The following is a 7,336-nucleotide window of genomic DNA, read 5'->3' on the forward strand; positions in this document are numbered from 1 at the left end:
ATTAAACATAAAATTAGAATTATAGAACAAAATCAAATAACTGAAAAAATTAAGAGAGCAAAACAACATTATTTTGAACATGCAAATAAACCAGGCAGATGGTTAGCATATAAACTTAGAAAGCAGAGTCAATCCAAATTGATAAAAAAATTAGAAGATAAAGATGGTACAATAAAATATGACACAGAAGGAAAGGCAGATATTGTCTATAACTTTTATAAAGATCTTTATGCCAAAGACAATGTTAGCGAAGATGAAGTTTTTAATTACTTACAGGCTTCAAAATTACCACAAATAACAGAAGACCAACAGACTATGTTGGATGGACCAATAACAATGGAAGAACTCCTAACTATAATTAAAAAACAGAAAAACAACAAGGCCACTGGTCCGGATGCTATACCGGCAGAATGGTACAAGATAGACAATGAAATAGTAAGAACTCATATGTTAGAAACTTTTAATTTATGTAGACTTGAGGGTAAAATCCCGAAATCTTGGTCAGAATCGTTGACAACTTTAATACACAAATCCGGTACTGACCCAGTAAAAATCAAAAATTATAGACCCATATCTTTATTAAATGTAGACTATAAAATATTTATTGCCATTTACGCAGATAGACTTAAAAGAATTATAAATGGAATAATACACCAAGATCAAAATGGATTTCTACCAGGGCGACAAATTAAAAACAATCTTAGAACCGTAATAAACACATTAGAATACTATGAACAACATTCAGATAAGACAGCATCTTTAATGTTCTTAGACGCTCAAAAGGCCTTTGAAAACATCAATTGGACATTTATAAAAATGCAATTAAACAAAATGAGATTTGGCCCAAAATTTGTTAATTTAATAGATACTATATATTCAAAACAAACGACTAAGATAATATTAAATAATAACCAATTACAAACACTTGATATAAACAAGGGAGTTCGTCAAGGATGCCCTATATCACCATTGCTATTTATTATGACACTTGAAACTTTATTAATTAAAATAAGAGCGGATTCTGAAATAAAAGGTTTAACTATAGGAGGCGAAACTTACAAACTCCAAGCTTTTGCAGATGATTTAACGTTTATAATTGAAGAACCGATAACAACAGTTCCTTTGCTATTGCAAACTATTGAACAATACGGAAAGGTAGCAGGTTTAAAGATAAATAAAAGCAAAACTTCTTTCTTAACCAAAAATATGAATAAAATACAAGAAACTAAACTAGAAAATATTTCTGGAATAAAAACCGTAAAGAAAGCAAAATATTTAGGAATAAATTTAACAGCGAAAACAATAACATTAAAAAATGATAACTACATAAAATTATTATCAGAAATTAAAAAAGATTTAGAAACGTGGAATAGCCTGAAAATATCATTCTTAGGAAGAATTGCTACAATCAAGATGAATATTTTGCCTAAGGTTTTATTTCTTTTTCAGGTAATTCCAATAAATTCAGGGGGAACTTTTTTTAGAACTTTGACAAATTTAGTTAAAAAATTTATATGGCAAGGGAAAAAAGCAAGGATAAAAATAAACTGCTTAGAAGACATTAAAGAAAGAGGAGGATTTGGTCTTCCAAACTGGAAATTATATTACCAGGCCGCCGCCTTAACATGGATTAAAGATTGGATAACTTTAGAGAATAAAAGGATATTAAATTTAGAAGGACATGATCTCATGTTAGGCTGGCATGCATTTATATGGTATGACAGGGAAAAAAATCATTCATATTTTAAAAGACACACATTAAGGAAGTATTTATTAGAGGTTTGGAAAGACATAAAGAAAAATCACTTCTTAACCGTTCCAGAATGGATAGCCCCCCTAGAAGCAATAACACATCCAAAGTCTATAAAAGACACAAAAATATCTTATAGATATAAAGAACTATTAAATGACCAGATGAAGTTAAAACCTAGGAATAAATTACAAGAAGAAGGAATAATAATAGATTGGTGGCATTATGCCCAGATTCGATCCAGATATCAGAAGGATAAAACTCTTTACATTTTTAATAAAAGTAAGAATTTGTTAAGTAATTTAATCATCACCAATTCGGTTAAAATGATTGGGAAAATATATAAATTTCTTATCGCTCACAAGAACATAGAGTTGACTTTAAAAGATACTATGATAAGATGGTGCAGAAATATAGGTAAGGAAATAGACATAGATACTTGGGAAAAAGTTTGGATTAATAATTGGAAAATGACCAAGTCAGTTTCATTAAAAGAAAACCAAATTAAAATGTTTTATAGATGGCACCTCCCACCAAACAGGATAGCAAAAATGTTCCCTAAAACATCCCCACTATGTTGGAAATGCAAGAAAGATATAGGAACTTATTACCATCAATGGTGGACATGTGGTAAAGCTAAAATTTATTGGAAGATGATTGAGAAGATTTTAAAAGAAATATTAAAGCATGATATAGATAACACCCCGGAATTTTACTTATTAGGAATTACTAAACAGACTTATAAGAAAGAAACTTACTATTTAATTATACACATATTAACTGCGGCTAGAATAATATATGCGCAAAACTGGAAGGGGGTGGAAATCCCCAAGAAAGAAGAAGTTATAGCTAAAATATTAGATTGCGCCGAAATGGATATGATGACAAGACGATTAAACGATCAAGAAGACACTAAATTTTATGAAACATGGAATAATGTATATAGATGGTTAGATAAGGAAAAATAAGAGATAGATCTGTTTTTATTTAGGTAATAACAATATTAATATTAGTTCAAATGTATTTGTTGATGACTTTGATATAATAGTTAATTCACAAGTAACATATTAAGAATTTTGTTTTATGTATGCTTACTAACTGAGATTTGATTAAATGTTTGATTAGATGAATATATTACACATAGACAACATATTAAGAATTCTCATTTATACCGTATTAACATTGCATTTAAGATTTGAAAATTTTTTATTAGACTTTTTAACAATTAACAAATGTTTGATTATGTATTCTTTTTTTTTTTATTTGAATGTATACTTTCAAAAGAAGCGGGGAAATACATCCCCACTTTATGTTTAATGTTTGTATGTCTGTATGTCTATTTTATGAAAAATAATAAAAATATTAAAAAAAAAAAAAAAAAAACAAGGCCTAACTGTCCTCTGGACACAACACCGATGAATTGAACCTCCTCCCCTATGGAGTGTTTTTATTTAAGGGGTTTTTTTTAGCTATGTGGATTGTTCACCTGTGGCTCCCTGCCAGTGATGGACTACCAACATTTTTACTACCACTGTGGGCGTGGCTTATGCATTTTGTTTCAACATCTTTCCGTGCAAATTGAGTGCTCTGGGGTAGAGCTCCAAATTTTGCTACTGGAACTGCATTCCTGACCGTTCCCATAGGAGCCCATCACTGCTCCCTGCCCACCATTTCGTGCAACATGTTCACTGCTCTGAGAAGGTGCAAGGATCTCTGCAGAACCGCTTTAGTGGCTGAAGTGCTCCTAGAGTTTTCTCTGCACTGCCCACAACTGGCTGCTTTTTGTGATTCCGTGTCCTTCGCAGGCAGTTCAGGGCCAGCCTCCATGTCCGCCCAGAAAGGAGGGAAATAGCTGCTGGATACTGGGAGAAAAAAGCTATGGCTGAAAGCCTGGGCTGCGAGGTGGGGAGCCAGAATTCTTTCCTCCCTGCATCTGGTAGCTGTTCCTGCCCAAACCTCAAGTGATTTAATGTGCCCCTGCCTCATTTTTGATATTAATCACTCAATTGTCAAGGTATCCAAGACTTCTAAATCCTCTGCTGGCATACTTTTTATAGCAGAAGTAGCGGATCAATGAAGATACATATGAATAAAATCCACTTATATTAATCAGTAGGGCTCATATAAGTTATTAAGAAAGAGAGAGAGAGAGACAAGGGAGACAAGAAAGAAAAAGAGACAAAGTAATCCACCTAGTCACATGACCACGAAGCTACACCCACCGAGTCACATGACCAGGAAGCTATGCCCACTTAATCACATGACCACAAAGCCATGCCCACCGAACCGGTAGTAAAAAAAAATGGAACCCATCCCTGTATAACACTAATATTGCCACCAGGCTGGATATTGAGGTATATGCATTTATGGTATAGTGTCACTATCAATCAATATTCTACATGCGATAGGCTTAATATTAAATATGGTTTTGGAGTAGGAAGAAACAACAGCAAGATTTTTATAAAGTGCTGATCAGTTTCCAGATGTCTCCTTCATTGGGAACCATTAGACCAGGGGTGTCAAACTCGTGGCATCACCTTGGTCATCACATGACATATTTTCCGCTTAGCCAAACTAGGGATGGGTGTGGCCATGGGTGTGGCTTCATGTTTGACAGCCCTGCATTAGATTCCTAGAGTTCATCTGAGGTCCAGAATAGCATCTATTGAAACCTGAATGTAATCATGCAATACTTGTACTATTTCTTCAGATTGGAAGGATGTTTTCTGTGCCTTGAGGCACCTAATTTCACTCTGAACTAATAACTAATATTGCTTCATGCTATTACTTGTAAATTCAGCGTATAGTTAGAGGCATATTTAGTTCATTATCATTCTGAACTCTCGGTCATTTTTTTCTTTAATGCACTGCCTTTCAAAATCATTTTTAAAGGAAACGATATATCACAATTGACCTCTTATTAAGATACTGTAATATCTTCTCCACAGAGAAAATAATCTCACGTTTGCATAGTCCCAGAGCTACAAATATGGACAGGCTCTAAAAAAGGACACCAAAATATTAAGATTCATACATCGATATGAAACTAATCTAAATTCTAACACTCTTCTATGTTTATATTTTGATTCCTGAATTAAATTATCCTGCATACTTACTGTGAGCTCATCCTCTATGAATGAATATGATGTAATCAAAATGCATGCTAGAAATATGTTCAGTGAAGAAAAATGTAATAGAAATAAGATGGAAGGAAAAAATATTTGCTTTTTGAATAAGCAATGTTACACAAAACGCATAAATTGTTAGCCAAAAAATTAAAGGTATAAAATAAGAAAAAGATATATAGTATACCTAAATCTGATTTTTATCAATCTTATTCATTATACTTGGATATGTTGTTCTGTTGAAAATTCTCCTTTTTACCAACACACATACACATTTGCACAAAGTTCTTTAAACTTCCTTTATCTATCTTGATATATATCATCTTCTTCAATCAGTTCCAATTCTTTTCATCGTCTTTCTCTTGACATATTGTTGTGCCTCAACTACAGACTAGAAAAAATGTACAGTTGAACAAACATAGAGTTTGTTCAAACCTATGTTCATTCAATTAACAACTACTAATAATCTTGATTAGTAGTTGATGGTAGTTGACCAGCTAGTAAGTCAAATACTAGGTATTGATTTAGAAGTTGACCAGTGTGCCTACCATCCCTGTCCTTAGTTTCTCTCTTATTAATAACAATTTCATGTATATAAACAGTGTTATTTCTTTGTATATTACCAATATGTACTTGACTAAACAGACAGACAAACAAACAAACAGAAGTTGAAGCAGTCTTTTCGTGAAAAATCAGCTGTTAATTAAACAGCGTCAACAGCTAGCATAAGTCCATAAAGTCATAAATTAAGTCTAAGTAATTTATGTTACTTAGTAATTAGTCCTGGATATCTCAAGAAGCTAACAAGGGTTGGCAAAATTCCAAAACATATAAGCTGAGCAGACATTTTCAGACCACTGAACGAACAAACATTAAGTAGGCTAGGGGAGTGGCCAATTAGCCCCAAGCCTTACTCCTGAGCAAATCTCCTCCTGAGAAACTATTCCACCTTTTGGCAGTTCTGTATGCCCATGCATTAAGAGGAGACTCCCCATCTTCCTCATCACTGATGCGAGGTGCTGGAGGTTCCGAACGCCCTGGCTGAAACCGAGTTCTCACCAGCATCCTCACTGTCCAACTTGGGTACCAGCTGCACAGGTCACTGGCACATAACCAGATTGGCCTCTTCTTGGGAGGGATCCACTACCAGCTGTACAGGATGCTGGTGAGCCACAACACATATTAATTCTGCTTTCATTTAGTATGATTAAATGTTCACCACAATGTTGACTCCATTTTTATTGGCAAACAAAATTATTTTAGTCTTTGATGCCTTAATTTTCACACATATGTATGTTTTTGCATGATAATTACATTAGCAAACACAGAATATCATATGAATTTTCAGAGAATCAAATTGTATCATTTGAATGAAAAGTACATGACATCCTCCACCAGCAATATTTAATTTAATTATGATAGAAGATACAGAAAAATAAAACATCCATAATTACTCTGATGTAACCATAATTACACATTTACCCACAATCAAGGGAATCAGCATTGAATAATGCAACAAGCGTTCTGTTTATTCTCATGTGTGGTTTACTTTGTGCATATATTGCTCTTACTGCATTCACAAGTAAGATTTCACTGGAATTCTGTACATCCAGAGTCTACATACAACCCATTACATCCAAAAATTCATATACCTAAAATGACTATAGATGAGCATTGCACAGTTGACTACTTTGTGTGCCCAGATATATATAAATGATGCTAATTATCTGCACTTAGTTCAATCAAGATTTCATTTAGGGCAAGAGTATCAAACTGGCAGTCTATGGGCCGGATGCATCATGTGTAAGCCATATCTCCGAGACCGCCTGCTGCCGCACGAATCCCAGCGACCGATTAGGTCCCACAGAGTGGGCCTTCTCCGGGTCCCGTCAACTAAACAATGTCGGTTGGTGGGCCCCAGGGGAAGAGCCTTCTCTGTGGCGGCCCCGACCCTCTGGAACCAACTCCCCCCAGAGATTAGAACTGCCCCTACTCTCCTTGCCTTTCGTAAACTCCTTAAGACCCACCTTTGTCATCAGGCATGGGGGAACTGAGACATCTCCCCCGGGCATATACAATTTATGAATGGTATGTCTGTATGTATGTTTGTTTAAAAAATGGAGTTTTTAAAACATTTTTAAACTGTAATTTAGATTTGTTGTAAATTGTTTCACTTTGTTGTGAGCCGCCCCGAGTCTGCGGAGAGGGGCGGCATACAAATCTAAATAATAAATAAATAAATAAATAATGCCCACCCTTGCTCCACAAAGGCAGTAAACGTCATGATACATCATATGATGCGATCGAGTTTGACACCTGTGATCTAAAGTATAGTACTGAGACTATTCTAATTACCTTGTTAAGCAATCTATGTTGCTAATTGACATGGTATGCATGGACAGAATTGTATCCCAATTAATTCTCTTGGTTCTCATGGAAGCTTTATGGTACCCTTTTGACT

This window comes from Erythrolamprus reginae, chromosome Z (genome assembly GCF_031021105.1).
Source record: "Erythrolamprus reginae isolate rEryReg1 chromosome Z, rEryReg1.hap1, whole genome shotgun sequence".
Lineage (NCBI taxonomy): Eukaryota > Metazoa > Chordata > Lepidosauria > Squamata > Dipsadidae > Erythrolamprus > Erythrolamprus reginae.